At 39.7% G+C, this 20,059-nt stretch overlaps 1 protein-coding gene across 2 annotated transcripts in view; it reads right to left on the reverse strand.

Moving 5' to 3' along the window:
* Positions 1-20,059, reverse strand: part of IP3K2 (Inositol 1,4,5-triphosphate kinase 2) — a 416,125-nt gene that overhangs the window by 223,649 nt on the left and 172,417 nt on the right. The gene's annotated exons all lie outside the window — the stretch shown is intronic.

Here is a 20,059-nt window from a genome sequence, read left to right on the forward strand (position 1 = left end):
GATCCCGTCGCACTCGTATCGTCTACCAAAGTTGTTGCCGGAATGATGTTTTAGAAGTCTGCATCTGCCTATAATGGGTCAGTTGCGCTGGTCACAGAATCGTGTTTTGATGCTTGATTCTTGTAGATTAGCGAAAAATATTGAGATCTGTCCAAACCGCAACTGTCCACGTTAAATATTAACCAAGATATCGCCCTTCGAAAAGTCGGGTTTTTGACGTCATCCACCGCGGTAGTGACACCCTCGGTTTCTTCCACCTTGCTTCCATCAATCAGGGAAACACACATTCGTACTGGTTACTCACCGTGAAACCCGGATGAAAGCAAGGTGGAAGAAACCAAGGATGTCACTACCGCGGTGGATGACGTCAAAAACTCGACTTTTCAAAGGGCGATATCTCGGTTAACATTGTACGTGGAATGTTGTGGTTTGGACGGATCTTAATATTTTTAGATTATCTACAAGAATCAGGCGAGTTAAATTTTGAGTAGCTCTCAGTAAGAGATTGATAAAGTTACAAAATCAAAGATGAAAGGTTTGCCACGCAATTACTTAACAAAATCCGTCACATTTTTTGGGAGGGATCAGGTAGACTTCTTGGAGTAGGGCGGAGGACTTTTCGTCCCCTAAGTTCCACCCATGTAAGCACGTTCAATTTTTTGTCGAGCAAAAATAATGTATTTAGATCAATAATGCAAGTAAAGTATGTAAAAATAATACTTGACGTAATTGGAACGCAAAGATTCCAGAAAATGCCTCCTTGAATCACTAGCTGACAAGGAGGAAAGCGGCGTAAGAAATTGAGGCACTGGATGCGAAAAGGACACTTCTCGATTGCGGTGTTTCAGAATATCTGTTGCTAATTAGTCCATTGGAGAAGAATTTAATGGGTGTTTTTTCCAGAATTCTTTTCATAGAAAATTGTAAAATCATGAAGAATATTCAGTTAAATTCCTCGTGAAATGGATGCATTCACTTTCCTTACAACGAATGAAATATTAGAGGAGACTCTGAAACACTGCAACCAAGAAGTGCCTTTTTCGCATCCAGTGCCTCCATTGAAATAGTGTATTTTCTTCGAGATATACACTAAAAAGAGGTCGAAGTGGCAACGGTACGTCGGCACATGTGTTTCATTGACGAGTGAGTGGATGTGCACATTTCGTCGCTCCTCTGACACAAGGGCGTACCTCATTTTCCACGTGAGCCTTATTTCACACATAACGCCGTACTTTCTGGGACTCACGTGAAAATTGAGGTACGCTCTTGCGTCAGAGGAGCGACGAGTTGTGTTGTGAGTGGGGGTCGAACTGTTGTGGGTCTCCAGCATGGAGCGCCTGAGCCAAAGCTCAAAGAGCTGACAACCAGCGCGGCGGCGCACGGTGGATCGAGTCAATGGGAGGGGTCGGTCATCGCGCATCACGCGTCTTATTTTCTCTGATTACGGAGATTTCCCACCCTTAGAATAGAGCAAATTACACTCATCTGATGTATTTTTTCGTCGTAGATTGCATTATTGATCACATTTCAGCCGAATAACGAGTTTTAATACGAGTTTGACACACTTTTTCATGACTATTGAAATTTAGATCCTTGATAGCTGTTTTTTCACGTTACTTTCGGCGAATGGGACCATAAGCATCTTACATAAAGAATAATTTTGCAGAACTTAACTCAAGGACATTACTTGAGGAGTGAAGGAGGGCGGCTTTACAGCCCCCTCACCACGAAGGTTGCCATATTTCTTTCAATTTCTGATAACATCGTTTTTTGTTCATGTTACTTTAATTGGTTTCTCGCAATTGCATACTGACACATTTATGGAACATTCTGATAATGTTCATTTTTCTTCTCTTTTCCTCCAGCCAGTCAATAGACGTTTTCATTTTTTATGAACTCTCTACTATTTCAGTTATTCAACAAATATGCATATTTCAAAAAATAGATCAATATATTAAAGAAATAAAAAAGAGATGTATATACTGTAGCTTCTTTTTACCGAGTCATCCTAGAGGATTATTATAAGTACTTATCACCAGATAAAAAAATTGAATGTGCAGAGAAAAAATAACAAAATTATACCATCTTCCATTATTTCGTTTTGTTCCTCGGTGTTTGGTGTGAAGTTTGAAACATATTTATTGAATAAATATTTAAATAGGAGGAAATTTATTTTTCATGCAAGTTCTGATCCCTTGAAGAACCTTTGAGAAGGACTACTGACTCTTGAAAGAAATTTCTTGTATTTCTTATTTTTCAACCCACAACCAATTTTTACTTTCTCGCTACCCTAGGTACAGAAAGTATTGTCATCCTCCAAGGGGGAAGAAAAGTTGAAATTTTATTTGTATGGAGCTCATGAAAGAGTTCTAGGTATGTTGAAGACATTTTGCAAGAAACGGGACGTGTGAAATATACAATGCGCAAAACATACCCCTTAAACTTTATTGCACACTATAACGCTGATCGAATCAGCTTCAAAGACTAACAGAAGGTTAATGTCTCGTCCAAAAATATCAACAAATAAGCCAAAATCAGTAATCAGTAGAAAAATTATCGAGGTTGAAGGATATCGTGTGATGCACGATTTTATTGATGACAATAGAGCAGGATCGGATTCCCAGCAGGCGCGACTTCCTATCATTCAAATGGACCGTTTTCGCAGAATAGCGGATATTAGCGGCTAATTATTACGTAATATCATTCCTGATAGTGTACAGGAGGCAATCCAACAAAGGATTTTGCGGACACTTGTGGACATTTTTTTATCGAGCTATTTTAACATTTTTTTGGGCGTTTTTTTTTAAAGCAAGCTTTGGAGGTGGTTTTGGTCCTCCTAAAAATATGCCAATGCACATTAATGATATACCAAAATGTTCCTTAAAGGGAGGAGAATAAGCATGTTTAATTGAAATTTTGATTTATCTGCCATAGAACTCATGCAAAAGCGAAATAAAACCTTGAGAATTAGACGGCAAATTTGATACCACCTGCAATGTCAGCTTTAGGCAACCCGCATGTCAAAGCGGAAGGGTTCAAAGATCCTAGGACCGTGGATACATTCATTTTGGAAGCTTAACTACTAGAAAACCAAGAAAAAATATTTAAAATCAGACTTTTTTTTTTCGTCGCCCATGACCGACCTCTACCATTGACTCGATCCACCGTGCGGCGCGGCGGCCGATATGAATGGGAACTTTTTCTGCCGAGGTCATTGTTGTCAGATAGTTCTGGAAAAAACAGCACTTCTCTCCACTCGAATTTATGTAGAACATCCTTGTTTTCGCGACCTGGCAACTTGGGCCAAGGTCGAGTTTCTTGCGACTCCGACCGACTGCAAGCTCAGGGGGCGCGCTCCCAGAGCGAGAGCTTCGATGACCCGTCACTCCGGAGTCTGACAGATACACTTCGCTACGTCCGTCGGTCAAGTACAAAAAACACGTACTCTCGCGTGCCGCGTTGGAAATTTTTTCAAAATAAATTTTTTTGGTTCCATTTTTTTGTGTACGCCGAGGGAGGAGGAGATGTGGAGAGAAATCGTGCTATACACGGAGAAAAAAACTTCCTGCGTGGGGCCTGAAGTTTAGGTCATACATGGATCTCTGAAGTTTTCGGATTGACCATCTGAACACTTTAGGTCTAGCTGCTGGGGTTTGGATCACACATCTGAAACTTCAGTTCTTACATCTGAAGTACTGAAGTACCGAAAAACTTCGGTTCTCACATCCCAAAAACTTCGGTTCTCACATCCGAAAAACTTCGGTTCTCACATCTGAAGTACTTCAGATGTATAAGAAATGAAGCTTCAGATGTGTGATCCGAACCTCGACAGCTAGACCTAAAGTGTTCAGATGCTCAATCCGAAAACTTGCGAGATTCATATGACCTAAACTTCAGGTCTCACGCACGAGGTTTTTTTCTCCGCACACTGCCGCGCTAAGGAAAAACGCCGTATGAATTCATTCGATAGTTGTGAAATTTCTTCCGACAAAATGTTCATTTTGGAAGAAAGTTATGCATATTTTTTTTTGAAATTTTTAAATTTTTTAGATTTAAGTCGAACAATAATTCTGTCCAAGAAATTGGAAGAAAAATATTCACAATTTTCCTAGTAAATTTGTACTTTATCGGAGGAAATTTGGCAACGCCTGATGGTTCATACGGCGTTTTTCCTTAGCATGGCAGTACAGATGGTCCAGCCAAATTTTCGGTTTTTATGATAAGAGGCCATCCCTATTGGAGGCGTAACGCTCCAATGGGGGGGGGGGGGGGGGTCTTTTCAACGTTACGCAGCGTTACAGAGGGTGGGGTTTTGAGCAAAGCATTATACGTAACGAGTCTAGGTGATTTCTTTCCGAGTTTCTGCAGAATTTTTCATCAGTCAAAAGCTTTAAAGAGTCTTGATAGTATTTTTTGCAACAATATCACTTTTCCTCACTAAATAGAGCCACCAGTCCGTTCTGTGAATGCAAGGAGGACTGAGATTATTTTTCATCGAAATGAGGAGAGAGGGCCCGTGCAAGCGTTACACAATTTTTTAGACGGTCTAGCACATCGTTACGGAGCGAATCAGGGATGTTGAAGGATGTTAAAAACCGCAAATTTAGCGGTACGTAATTTATGGACGGCCCCTAACATAATCGAATAATGTTACCGTGTATTCAAATCGTAACACGAGGCTTTGAAGAAAATCGAACGACTGCGACTCGCCAAATGCTCGGCAAACGAAGCGAAGGAATGATTTGATGATGAAAATCCCTAAAAAAAGAGGAAATTATTGCCATTTAGTGTTCTTTATATTGTTTTTCAATATTAAACTCAAATAATAGAACTTTTGGCCAAAAAATGAATCACCAAACATTTCAGCGGTATAAAATTATGAGAGCATGCATAATACTGTTCATGGTTGCCATTTGGGGACGGCTTATCAAATTCAAGCCGATGATTCCAAATCGCATTTTCTTCTCGAGTTCATCATCTCTCTGCAATGGCAACAATACGCGACGTGCTCATACCAATCGCGAGTAAACGCAGTGATTAGGGACTATTTTGCCGTATTGTGATTGCGATGTAAAACAGGCCTTGCTAATTTTTCATTATTTTTACGAGAAATTCAGGGAAAATGTCATGTGGATCAGTGGCGAGGCGTGAATGGTCGATTATCGATTTTTACCCATTTGAAGCTATAGTAAAGAATCGATTATTAAGGTGTTCATTACGAATCTCCTGTTTATCGCTCATTTTCCATAGGTTTAAATGGCAAATCAATCGATATATCGCAAAGCACGCCACGCTTCTGAAATGCGGATTCCACTCAAGACACAGGGAAAATGTCATGTGGATCAGTGGCGAGGCGTGAATGGTCGATTATCGATTTTTACCCATTTGAAGCTATAGTAAAGAATCGATTATTAAGGTGTTCATTACGAATCTCCTGTTTATCGCTCATTTTCCATAGGTTTTAAATGGCAAATCAATCGATATATCGCAAAGCACGCCACGCTTCTGAAATGTGGATTCCACTCAAGACACAGGGAAAATGTCATGTGGATCAGTGGCGAGGCGTGAATGGTCGATTATCGATTTTTACCCATTTGAAGCTATGGTAAAGAATCGATTATTAAGGTGTTCATTACGAATCTCCTGTTTATCGCTCATTTTCCATAGGTTTAAATGGCAAATCGATCGATATATCGCAAAGCACGCCCCGCTTCTGAAATATGGATTCCACTCAAGGCACATTAAAACCATTAAGTTAAGTGTGTGATGACGCAAGCGAATCAACTGCGTCATAGTTTGAAATTCTAGACTCGATTTTCAATTTAAAAAGTGAATTCTGATTTTTAGTCCAAGACTGACACGCAACTGAGACTCATAATAAATGTCCACGTGATTGCCACGCGGATTTTTGAGGAAAAACTGTCTATCGCGTGAAATGCAAGTCAAAAAACAATTGCAGGTAGGAACGGTCAGACTATAAAAAACGAGGCAAAAACCCGGAAAAATAAGGTTGGCACGTTCACAGTGAATAAGTCTGGTATTTTTCCTTCCATGTTTCTAGTAAATGCTATTTTCCCTTTGAAAAATTTCCTGCTCGTCTAGTTTTAGCATAAAAGTACCCAGGAAAAAAGGAAAGTGCCAATCCCTGACAAACCTACTGACCTGTGAGTCCTCCAAACACATTTAAAAAGAAAATTAAAATAACTGTATACATTTTTTTTTGACAAATACATTCAAGTTTCACACAAAAATATTGAAGATATTCAAAATTATTCAGAATATTCAGAACTTGCACGCAATTGATACTTGCAATTTTCACGTGATTTACATTTCCTCATCACGAGAGACCATGTCAGTCGCAGTAGAGTACCCTCTCACGACAAACGCACGGAGGAAAAGTTTGAAAATGAAAGTTTTCTATTTTTTGTATGAAAAAAGAAAAGAAAAAGGAATAAAAAAAGTATAATCATGCGAGCTTCTGCCTTTTTCATGTGCAAAAACTATTTACTGCCGACAGATGGTTTAGTATTTCGGAAAAATGGCAAACGCAGAGCTTGAAAAGAACCAAATCATTTTACAAGCTACAAACTTTAAACTTCTACAAAAATGCATGAAGATTAAATGATTGCATTTTTATGCATGTCTTGAAATATAAAACGCATTAGAAGCTGGATGAACGGTGATTCCTTCTTTTTTGTTTAAATTGCTTTTAAGCCGTTAAATCCGCTTACGAATGCCTGACCTGCTCATTGCCCATGAAAAAGTTACACGCGAGTTTACGGTACATTTTATGTGTTGTCAATCGGATTATCTTGGAATTGAGGGACCAAGAAATTTGGATACTTGCAATTTTTCTCATGTGGACTGATGATTGTAAAAATGACTTCTCGCAATAATTAGATTCTTCAATGAAATTCCCACTTTTTTCGGCATTGCCTTATACCAGCTCCATCAAACTTTCTTTCTCTCCGCATATGGTGGGCTCATTATCGTAAAGTTTTACTACGGCTTTGAAAGATGTTGGTGCTGATAGAGAGACACTAAGGTCCACGATAAGTTGTATCTGACAATTTCATTCTGGAAAAGAAAATACTTTTGTACATTGGGCGAAATCATGATTTCATTTCGGTTTTAGTCGCTGTTTAAAATTTTACGACGCATATTTGAAATTACGTTTTTGAGCGCTGAAAGAATGATATTTATGGGTGTCGTTTTTCCTTGTTTCTGCGTTGGTTATGGACAAAAAATCTTAAATGAATAGAGATCTTTCAGTAGTCTCTTGCAAAAAATAAAATTATCAGAACTAATACTAAGATTCTTTCAAGCACGCAGCTTTGTTAATTTTCCTCTCTTAGATTTGTCATTCGTCGAGTGTGAAAAACCATTGAAAATGTTCTTTTGAAAGAAACATTACCAATCATGATTATTGGAAACAAGTTTCTGATCGAATTACCATAAAATCACCTAAGATAAAGTCATAGTGCTCATCTCTCATAAAATTACTCCAGTCATTACAAACATCCAAATAAATTGTTAAAAACTTGCGAATAAGTTGCATTTTATACCAGAGGCGGATCCAGCAATTTGGCAACACCGGATTTCCTCCATTGAAACCTACACTGAAAAAAAATAAAGGGTAGTGGACACAACCGGCTAGTTAAAAATGCGCCGGCTACCGTGCGGTAGTTACGATAACTACCGCGGTGGTCACAACTAACCCGGTAGTTACATCAACAACCATGAATGTTGATGTAACTACCGGGCTAGTTATAATTGAATATTACCGGAGAACCTGGCCCCTCCAAGAATCTATACATTTCCATGCTTTTCAATGGGAAAAGACAATGTTGCCAATTTTTCGGATCCGCGAATTTTTCACGGAGAGATACGACCATGCGCTTGCCTATTTGATTTTAGTTACTACTCTTGGTGCACGTATGATACGGAAACAAGTCGAAATTGCGGTTTGGATGAAATCAATAGTCGAAAGCGGGAAAAAATTAACGAGACGCATCCATTACACGGTAAAATTGGGCCAAGCTCAATTATCATGATGTTCATGTTCATGCTCATTTCATGAAAAAAGAAACACACGCTCAGCACACGCACGTTTTTCACATTGTTTTGGCATAGCGTGCTTTGGAAACCCTGCAATTTAAACCTGTGGAAAAGGATCGATAAATACGATGTTCGCAACGAACACCTTAATGATCGATTCTGTTCCATATAGCTTCAATTGGAAAAAATTCCATGATGGAGATGTTGCATGTGTGAGGAATTTGCGATTTGACTGTTGATCCTTGTGTAAAAGTTCGCGAGAAACACGATGGTGCCACTGGTTTTCTCTGAAATCATCTCCCAAGCTCAAAAAAAGCTCTCAACTTGAGGCCAAAATGGAGGGGATATCCCACGCTATCCTGAGAGTCCACCTCTACATCAAGACAAACTCTCCATGCAAAGATAGGGAGCAAATACATTAGCAGTGATGTCGTGTTTTCAGTTAAAAGAGTCCCCAAGTAAAGTGGCAGCCCTGTCAATGTATTTGCTCCCTATCTTTGCATGGAGAGTTTGTTTTGTTGTAGAGTGGACTCTCAGGATAGCGGGATATCCCTCGATTTGGCTCAGTTGAGCTTTTTTTGAGCTTGGGAGATGATTTCAGAGAAAACCAGTGGCACCATCGTGTTTCTCGCGAACTTTTACATAAGAATCAACAGTCAAATCGCAAATTCCTCACACATGCAACATCTCCATTGATCATCCAATCTTCGCGATTGATTTTTAGCTGTATTTAGGCATCGATACTTTCAGATGCAGAAACTTCATGGGGGAGGGGGGAAGGACACCGCAAGTCAATTTCTAATAAAATATTTAAAAAAAATTTCCGTTACTCACCTGCGGTGATCTAAGGTGAGACGCATCTGCGCAGCTCGAAGTTCCATCATCAGTCGGAAACGAACCCTGAACCCGGAAGTGACTAACTATAAAATTTTTTATCACTTTCAAATGCGTTCAGACTGATGACGCACGTCATAAAATGTTGAATGCTTTCACGGTGCAAAAGCCCAAAGAAGAGCCTTCACGCGGTTCCGGCGTATACGCCACGAATGGTCAGAAAGATTTTTCAGTTGATAAAGTTTTTCGAAATCTGCAGTTAACTCATTCTCGGATTTCTTCCCTACATTCCCTTCTTAATTCCACTTGTTCCCTGTCTTGACTTTATTCCCCTCATCCATTCCGGTTTACATTCATTGCAACCGGTGATCAATGGATCATCAGCCTTCATGTTTGTGACACCATGAGAGCCTGAAATACAGGAACTAATCGAAAATGGACTCCACATGCCTTCACGCTGCAGGAAAAGGAAGTCTAAATCTAGCCTCCCCCCTCCCCCGTGAATTTTACGAGGTAAAAACTTAAATGTCACTGTACCTCGTACCCATTTTTTCGAGGCAGATCAGCAAGACAGCGTAGAAAGAGTAACTACGTCACGCTTTAATCTTCAAATTTCTACTAGTTTCTTCCCAAATTTTTCATGTATAATGTTGTCGATTTGCAAAAAGTAAGCATGGATCTGGGTGTTTAAACAAAAAGAAGAATAATAAAAAATCTGAAACCATCTTATGCGACGTGGAAAAAAATACATAAAAGCGGTCACATCTCCCGACAACAGCCAAAGTGGTGCGGTCAGAACACTAGCTGAAACTTTGCGCCGGTTCGGTAACTGAATGCTTAAAAGGCTGCAACATACATAGGCTGTCCAAAAAGTACCGAGACTGGTTCCATAACTCAAAAACCAAGATAGCTAGAGGCTTGATCTTGGTCTCATTTGAAAGAGTAACTCAATATCTATCGATTAAGACCAAAATCAAAACTTTCGGTAAAGTAGTTCAAAAGTTACAACACTGTTTGTAAAAAAAATATCTGGACCCCCTACCGTTTTTAATGACCATTTTCTCTTGCCGGGAACACTCTCTAAATTATTAATGATCAGTGCACGGTTCTTTTGCAACGTATCATGGCAAAACCTAATTGATTTGGAAACACTGTCAAGCCGTCGTCGTCCGACTCCGGGTATAAGGGTTAAAAGTCCACGGGGAAAGAATCAACCGTCGGTCAGCCACCCCTAAAAAACCCGGGAAATTTTCGGCAGGATTGTTGACAGTTCACAGTGCATGCGTGGTCTACGCTGCAGATAGTGAGTGATGTTGTTTCTGTGTTCGATATTTTTGATACCATCATGGAACGAGATAAAGCAGTGGTATCAAAAATATCGAACACAGAAACAACATCACTCACTATCTGCAGCGTAGACCACGCATGCACTGTGAACTGTCAACAATCCTGCCGAAAATTTCCCGGGTTTTTTAGGGGTGGCTGACCGACGGTTGATTCTTTCCCCGTGGACTTTTAACCCTTATACCCGGAGTCGGACGACGACGGCTTGACAGTGTTTCCAAATCAATTAGGTTTTGCCATGATACGTTGCAAAAGAACCGTGCACTGATCATTAATAATTTAGAGAGTGTTCCCGGCAAGAGAAAATGGTCATTAAAAACGGTAGGGGGTCCAGATATTTTTTTTACAAACAGTGTTGTAACTTTTGAACTACTTTACCGAAAGTTTTGATTTTGGTCTTAATCGATAGATATTGAGTTACTCTTTCAAATGAGACCAAGATCAAGCCTCTAGCTATCTTGGTTTTTGAGTTATGGAACCAGTCTCGGTACTTTTTGGACAGCCTATGTACTTGCTCTGGAGCGGAAAGATCTCCGACATGGTCGGGCACATTAGGACATATTTCTGCCAAACGGAACTATGTGTATTAAGATATGAGCCCTGAGACCAATAAGAATTAATGCATGACAGGGCTCACGTCATAATGCACATGGTTCCGTTTGGCAGAAGTACGTCCATTAATTATTCTGATATGCGTTCTCCATTTGCCGATCCGTCGAATTAATATGGCTCGGGCCTCGAAAAAAGGCAAACGGAAGAAGAGTTGAACGGGTCCTACATTAAAAACTAATTAGTGGACTGATAATATTAAGCAGAACTTTCACACGCGCAAAGTTTTATGCGGTGTTGTCGTTTTCACGTATAAAACTTTATTTTAATACGGGATTTTAATCGAAAAAAAAAGATGATTTATCATGACGATCTGAGCACTTACGGTTTGAGACAGTTGGCATGTTGCCGTAGTTTTCAAAAATCGTCAACTTCCGACCGAAGTATCACAAGCGCCATGCAACGTTTACAAATTTCCGCCGCCATTTTATTTTCTTACAAAGAAATTGTTGGTTGAATCTGTTTGAACATTTCACTGAATTTTATCGGCAGCACAACGAAAATTCAGTGAAATTAATTTCACTGAATTTTATCGGCAGCACAACAAAAATTCAGTGAAATTTTCGGACAGCTTCGTTGAACAATTTTTCTGTAAAAAAATAAAATGGCAGCGGAAATTTTGAAACGTCGCATGGCGCTTGTGATACTTTGGCAGGTGACGAAATCTTTATTTCTTATATGGGAAAAACAACTTAGCGCTGAGCCCTAACACGTTAGATAAAATAGCGCCAACTACAGGTAGTGATGCTGCATGAGCTTTAGGGTCCAGCCCTATAGTTTTATAGGGTCCAGCATGTAAGGCTACAGGGATCAGCATTACTGCCTGTAGTTGGCGCCATTTTATCTAATGTGTTAGGACTCAACACTAACTTGTTTTTTCCGTTGAGAATCGAAGAGGAGCTTAGGAGCGATTCCTCAGCGCAATTACATCTGAATGATATATGTAGGTGCAAAAGTTAAATGATTATCGTGAATTGATTGCGGTGTTTCAGGATCACCCCTCGAGCTCTAATTCTTGATACAACAATAGCAGGTCTCTTTCGCGTAAAATAGTCTAAATCTGTTGTCGAGTTTAAAGAATTTAAGACTCAATAATTCTGAGAAAGAGAAACGGGGAAAATGGTTCGAGGGCTTGAGCTGATGACCATTCTAATGTCTCATTCGAGTAGAAAATAATGGGATGAAACATTATTTGATGGGGGGGGGGGGGGGTTTGGTTTTATCAACTCTGGCAACCCGGATCCTTAACTCTGGTTAGCTTCATCCTAGTCCTCTTTAGATGGTTAATTAAGATAAATAGCGTGGAGTGGTGATGGAGGTGGGGGAACCGTTTAGCGTCCGAATGTATTCCGCACAACGCCTTGCTCTGCATCGCACATTGGGTTGGACCCACTGAATTTTGGACTTGTATACTTAGCCAAACATAGGATTTTCTATATCAACCAATTTAGATTTCTGGCAGAAAGAGGGTATGAGACTACTTTATTCACAGTGCTTTCACGTCCAGATTTACATTCTTAGCACCCTAGATCGGACTTCGGGCAGAATATCTTTTCCGCGCAAAGTACATTCGTGGTAATTTTTCCGATTATCGTTGCTGCACAAAATCATTTTTTGTTCACTCGTTTTTCTTACCTAAATATGCCTCATTATTCTCGACGTTGCTACATATAACAGAAAATTATTTGTCCGAAAATGGTTTTGTGCGGCAACGATAATTAGAAAAATTACCACAAATGTACTTTGTGCGGAAAAGATAGTCAGCCGAACCGAACTTCGTTTGGCGCCTTAAAAGTAGGCAATCTTTGGGAAGTATGTATGGATGAGTCCCGTCTTAAACACTGTGCGTCGCGTGTGCACTCTTGAATTGCGCAGTACGGCATGCGGCAGTGGCAATGCGCCCTCTGGTTTTGTTTACATTAACATGCCCACGCTGAGACGCTTTTGAGGTCATGATAGGCGCTATGCGCTATTTGACCAATGAATTTGTTCTTTGAGTGATAGCTCCAACCAAAGAGCCTGGAACAGTATTATCACTGGAAAAAAAAGCACATCGGATCTAGAGTCCAGACTCTTGAAAACATTGACAAGAAAAAATACTCTTGATTCAATCAGATTTTTGCTGAAATCAAAAGGAAATACGCTCAAATTAAGAGGCTTGGTTCTTGTTTTAAGCAAAATCCGATTGAATCAAGAGTATTTTTTCTTGTCGATGTTTTTAAGAGTCTGGACTCTAGATCCAATGTGTTTTTTTTTCCAGTGATCTACATCGATCCCTTACTAAGGAGAGCATTCTGCCCAATCTTGAAAGTAGGAGCAGTTTTGAAAGAGGTCATGGACTAAGCACGATGACATCCTACAGAGCAAAAAATGTCATCAAATAGCAGGAAAACTTAGAAACGATTCAATACCATTATTTTGCAACCGTTTTTGAGCAAAAAATGAAATTATCAAGGAAACTTTGCAGTGTCGCAACTTGCAATGCAATTAAGCCCCCCTAGTTCTCAAACTTTCAAATAATGTTTGGATCATCGCTTTCCTTTAGGATAAAATGTTGAAATAATTGACATTCGAGGTCCAAACGTATTTTAACGCTGCCAGACAGCGTGTGAGGTTCCCAATCGGAAATTTGACCTTGGCAGATCGGAATAATATTGTGGCAACCTTAGCGAGATTGTGAGCATATTTCAACAGTAAGGTTGGCCTGAGAATCTTGGTACAATATGCCATCAATACTGGATATATAACCTTAGTATTTTAATATTGCACCAATATTAGCAACATTAGAAATCCAACGTCAGATGGTGCTCGGTGATTCCAAGATTGTCACAATGTTGTCACAATATTGGTTATACAATATTGGTAAACTAATACTGTCGTAGAGTTATGTTTTCAATATTGCAGTAATATGTTAGTTTTAACATTGGCGCATTATTAAAAAAAATACTGAACATAGGCTTCTGCTTATAATATTGACACAATATTAGGAAAACAAAATTGCTAAAATAATATCGAGACGATGTTATCTCTGTGATACTGCGGTATTGTTATTATGTTAACATTCAATTAACGTTAGAACAACAAACATAACAGGCTTCTGTTCGTAATATTGTCATAATATTGACACAATATTGGATATCTAAAACTGCTGAATTGATATTATGCTAACATTATTTTTACAACATTGTGGTAATATTCGCACTTTAACATTGTCACAAGATTAAGAAAATAAACATTTTAGGCTTCTGTTTCTAATATTGTCATAAGATTAACACAATATTGTGCGCGACGAGCACAATTCGACCGCGTTTGCTATTTCCGCCACCAGGGCGCGCTCGCCGCGGATCTGCCGTTGCGGTCCCTTTAAGGGCAAATTAAAGGGCAAAAACTGCGACCTTTCGCTTTTTGACGTAATAGGCACATGATCCATAGGCGTCTAACCCATCTTATCGATATTCTTAGGCCAAGGGCTCAAATGGAGCTTTTTGGCAACGGTCCGCGCGCGGCCGCCCCGTCAATGGGGCTGGTTCTCGTTTCGCCTGGGCAGTGCCCGTTATAAGTGGGATCCAAGTTGAATACTTCAGCCAGTGCAAGCAGCCAAGGAAGTAGCTGACTTAGGAAGGTTCCTCGGCACTCCAATGTTCCGTATGCCTACATTATAGGCATTGCGACGCTAAGAAATTTCTTCCGCGAGGACGGCAGGTAATACGGCGTTCTATCGCCTACCTTGCCTCAGAGGGAAGATTGGAAATCCAAGCTTGTCTCAGAGGTAAAATAAATATCCTGCCAATACTATGGCAATATTTTAACATCAAGACTATGGCAACATCATGATCAGAATAACCGCTGAACAAGCTTGGAGCAATATTATTAACATAACATTGTCACAATATTGAATATCCAAGTTTGTCTCGGAAGTAAAATAATGTCCCACCAATATTGTGGCAATATTGTCAGGATAGGCTTGGAGCAGTCTTACAAACCTAACCTTGGCACAATCTTTGGGCTCAAGCTTGTCCCAGAGGTAAAATAAATGTCCTGCTAACATTGTGGGAACATTAGCAAGATAAGCTTGGCAACTCTATTCAAATGTGAAAAAATGTCATACTAAGCTTGTACCAAGGTCAAATTTCCGATTGGGTTATCACGTGTTAACATTTTTCTTGCTTAACTTCATTGCGATCTCCCACACAGATCGATTTACGCAAGTATGTTATTTTCGTGAAATATTCAGCTAGACTGTCCTACTAAGCAAAACCCCAGTATAACTCCGCTTAATCCCATATTCAGTTATACGGTTTTTGCTGGTTCCCAAAACGCACAAATTAGTATGGGACTGAAAATGCCCGATTGACGTGATAATACCGGTTTTGAAGACGTCGGTCGTAAAACAGCGACTTCCATCCTCGTTTCACAAAAGAACTGGTCAATTCCGAATCATTCAGTGATCGGCAGGAAGATTAAACACTCATTACTCGCTGAGGAAATTTACAGCTGCTACAGTTGAACTCTCACATGACAACAACGAGCAAAAAACCACGAGGTTACCTGAACTAATGTGCGCTTTCAGCGTTGAGTCAAAAACTCATCAAATGAGATGAAAAGACGATCGTTGATGTTTCCTGCTTTGTATAATTTTCATTACCCGACTTGATTGTGAGGATATTCCAGTTGTTAAAATTGAAACACTGGGCGCAGAAAGGGCATCTCTTGGTTGCGGTGTCTTAGAATCTCCTCTGACGTTTCCTCCATCATGATTAAAGCGAATGTACGGAATTCGTTGAAAGGAGTTCTTTGAATACCAATCTGAAAGGGATACTTGTGGAGTTTGGTACCAAAAGGGCACTTCTTGGTAGCGGTGTTTTGGATCTCCACTGTTACTTTATATTTCAGAAAGGAAACTATCAGGTGAATTTTCTGACATTTTTCGGTCTCAGCATTGTGAAATCATAAAAAAAAAATCCGTAAAAGTTTCAACCTGCACATTACCTTGGAACACGCCTCATTTGTTTTTTTTCTGATCTACAAGCTTAAACTACCAAAACACGATTTCGTGACTAAAAAGGATGCTAACTTAACATTCTGGGAGTAAAAAAGTGTGAGTTAACCGTGGTGCAACCATGAGAAAAATGCCGAGTTAGCTGTCACAGCCGTAAGCTTTACATCTTGACATTGCTATTGTAACTGCTGTGGCGATTAGCTCACACTGAAAAAAAATTCTCGGCGTTTTTATCCGTCGGTCCGTTGGTACTTTTACCATCTCACTTTTTTTTACCAATTATTGGTAATTTTACCAAGACAGACTGGTAAGCTTATACCTAAAAACCGGTATTTTCACTGTTTTTTTTTTCAGGTAAGAAAACCACTTTTATTGGTAATCGATTTCCGGTGACTTTACCATTTTATCTCGGTAATTCTACCACAGTCGATGAAAAATATTGGCGTTTTTACCAAGGTCCAGGAAAATTATACCGAGAAAGTCGAATAATTTTACCGACATTTCACGGTAAAATTACCAATTCCATAAATGATAATTTTACCAAGAAAAAACTGGGATCAAATAGAACCCTGAATTCTTGGCAATTTTACCCTTTTCTTAGTAAGTACACCGATATTTTTTTTCAGAGCAGCGTTTTGTGAGTTATCGCACACTTTTTTACGTCCAGAATATTGGAGCAGTATCCTTTTTTAACAGTGTAAGCGCGACTAACCTTTTGAGAAAGTTCGCTGGGTGCTTTTTCCGAGAGCGGCAACAGTGCGTGAGGCCGCGCCGGCTGGCGTCCTCTCAAAGCATCCGAGCTTCAAACGGAACGCGATTGGAAAACAATGGTAATTTGAATACGTACAATATTTACATTTCTCCTCGTCCGCTCATCCACCTTCTGGTCGTCGTTCCAAGAACCCCTCCTCACCCCCCACCACCACAAAGAGGACTTACTTGGTCATTGCGCCCGGTCCAGGAGCGCAGGATGAATGCACCTCGCTCCATGCATCCACAGGATGAGACCCTCCGGCATTTTCCTTCGTCGTGCGGCACCGACATCGCCCTCGAGAAACGAGAAATGTGGTACTATGGGGCGATGAGGAAAGTTGTACCATCTGCGTCTTGGACCGTTTTGAATACACCGGAAAAAAATATGCTGGTTTAACATTCTGGATGAAAAAAGTGTTCAAGAACTCACAAAACGCCAACCCTGGTAAAAAAAAACCTCTTGGTTCAAGAGTGCAGTTTCTTGTCGCCGGATTTAAGAGTTTGGACTCTTGTTTCAATACAAAATCCGCTTGAATCAATGCAAAATCCGCTTGAAACAAGAGTTCAAGACTCTTAAGTCCGGCGACAAGAAACTGCACTCTTAAGTCAATTCAATGCGGCATTGGTCCAAGAGGTTTTTTTTACCAGTGAAATTAACCACCACACTGGAAAAAAAACACATTGGATCTAGAGTTCAGACTTTTGAAAACATTGACAAGAAAAATGACTCTCGATTCAATCAGATTCAAGCTTAAATCGAAAGGAAATCCGCTCAAATTAAGAGGCTTGGTTCTTAATTTAAGCTTAAATCTGATTGAATCAAGAGTGTTTTTTCTTGTCGATGTGTTTAAGAGTCTGGACTCTAGATCCATTGTGTTTTTTTTTTTTCCAGTGCATTGCAGTTAGTTTTACATCTTGACATTGCTAAAGTAACTGCTGTAGCGGTTAAGTCAGCGTTTTGTAAGTTCTCGCACACTTTTTTACATCAAAAACGTTAGATCAGCATCGTTTTTTTCTCCGGTGTATCTAGTGAAATCTTGCTAGGTCGCATTGAGGTTGAACGCAATTCCGCTCAAGTTGAAAATTCTTTCGGTTTTTGGACACCGCCACGAAGTGCAGTTTAAAAAAATTATGATTAAGACCGATCCGTGAAAATTGTATAGCTGCATGGCATAGCTGCTTTAGTCGAAGAAGTTTTTTTTCCATAGGGAGACTACGAACAAGTCGGTAATTATGAAGTTAGGATATAGAGCTTTTAAGGACCAAAAGCGCAGCCAACCTATGAATTCAATTTACCAAGAGTAATATATTATTACAAATGTTACGACCCGTCGCTTGTAAAGCACGTATTTGACTTAGTTTTTGCATAAAGTAACTCATTTTTGCGGAAAAACGCTCATTTATGAATACTCTGAGCCATCTTGGTTCGATATTGGAATCTGAAGAGCGGTACATTTTTTTGTGTTAGAAGGTTGCCTGCCTTTGTGGGCCCTAAAAGTTCCATATTTTGGCATGCTCGTACTCTTCCTATATTGTGGTGCTCAACCCGATAATGATTCGATTTTATACTTGAAAAATCAAGAGAAAGGGGGTATTTGAAGAAAAGAAACGTTTCAAAAAGAGATTAGTTAGGACGAACCTGTATTTTTGGAGGAAATATAGTAGTGAGAGCTTCAAAGTCTGTGACTTTTCATGTGCTATGATGATTTCTCGAAAATAAACTGATGAAATTTGAAAATTCACTCAAAACATTAAAAGCAAATCTGCTGCAAGAATCGCTCATTGAGTTGGCGCTGTAAGATCGCCTTCTATTTCGTGTGATACTGTGCCACGCACGAGTGTTTGAATAATCAATGCAGAGTGTGCAAACATTTCAAAATCATGAGTTAAAAAACGCTGACTATGCGAGTATAAATATTAAAGCCTAACAGAGCGGAGCAGCGTACTGCCAGCGTGAGAAGCTCACTGGCGCCTACAAACCTAAGTGGATACTTCAAGCATTGTGCAATAAGTGAAGTATCCACTTAGGTTTGTAGGCGCCAGTGAGCCTCTCACGCTGGCAGCACGCCGCTCCGCTCTGTCAGGCTTTAATATTTATACTCATGTACTTTGCGTTCATGTTCATGTTGCGTTCATATTTTCAGAATCGTCCCTTTAAATCCAGGGATTTTAGGAGTTGTGAGAATTGTCTAGTAAGTAACGCGGTAAGGTTGCCTTCAATTTCGAGTGATACTGTGCAACGCACGAGTGGTCGAATAGTTGCCTCGCGCGTATGTACGCTAATTGAATCACATTTTGCAATAATGAACCACCATTTCTGGCCCATTTAAGAAACAGCATACATGCCATTAGTTTCCCTGCGCAGATATGTGCTTTTATAGGAGATTCAGAGATAGTGGTTCCTTATTGCAAAATTTGATCGAATTATTATAAGTTGCGTTCATTTTAATTGTTCCAATTTTATCCGTTTATCCGTATTTCAGATATCTTTGTATTTAATCCGTTAAAGTCTGGTACCAAGGCTTTTTATTTTTTCCTTGAGGAGATGGGGTGTTTTACCAGAAGTAGGTTGTAGCCTCGCTTCCGAGCCCTAGGACAGGCAGTACTACGTGAGAAACAGCACAGACGTAGGTTTATTATGAACATAGTTTTCATTCTTATTCTCTGGAATCAAGTGACAGCAGCTGTTGCAGGAATTGACGTAGTGAGTTGGTGCATTACGTGCGCACGACCAACCGTGAAATGGAGAAAATTTAGGCGTTTAAAATTCTATGAATTTCATTTATAAGTGGAAAATACTGCAGTGAGCACGAGAATATCGAATATCTCGAGTGGCGTGACGTGCTTTGCGACATACCGATTGATCTGCCATTAGAACCATTGTAAAAAGATCGATAGACAGGGTGTTAGCAACGAAAACCTTAATAATCGATTCTTTAGAATAAAATAGGGAAATATCGATCGGTCATTTACGCATCGCCACTGCATATCTCAATTTCCACCCGCGTTTCAGAAAACGTATCGCTATATATGAACAAGTGAAAAAATTAAATAATAAGAAGTGGCCCGAACTTTACGTAACAAGGTGGAAAAATGGTGCTGGGTCCACACCATTTCGCGGGAAAACAAAGCCAAGAAATACCAAAAATTAAAATTACAGTCAAAAGTAATTTTTTGAACTCTAATGCGCACCAGTGAAAAAATTATTTTGACTCTAATTTTAATTTTTGGTATTTCTTGGCTTTGTTTCCCCGCGAAATGGTATGGACCCAGCACCATTTCTCCACCTTATTATATGAACAAGCTCATTGTTCAAAATTCAGTTACGTCCTTGCATAGGGAAAGCGAAAAAAATCCTGAAAAATACCATCGGATGATCGAAGATTTTCTCCAGGACAAGAGGATAATTTTTCTATGGGAATCGGGAAAAATCTTAAAATCGCAATCTAGGGTAGACTAATT

This window comes from Bemisia tabaci, chromosome 3, assembly GCF_918797505.1.
Source record: "Bemisia tabaci chromosome 3, PGI_BMITA_v3".
Classification (NCBI taxonomy): domain Eukaryota; kingdom Metazoa; phylum Arthropoda; class Insecta; order Hemiptera; family Aleyrodidae; genus Bemisia; species Bemisia tabaci.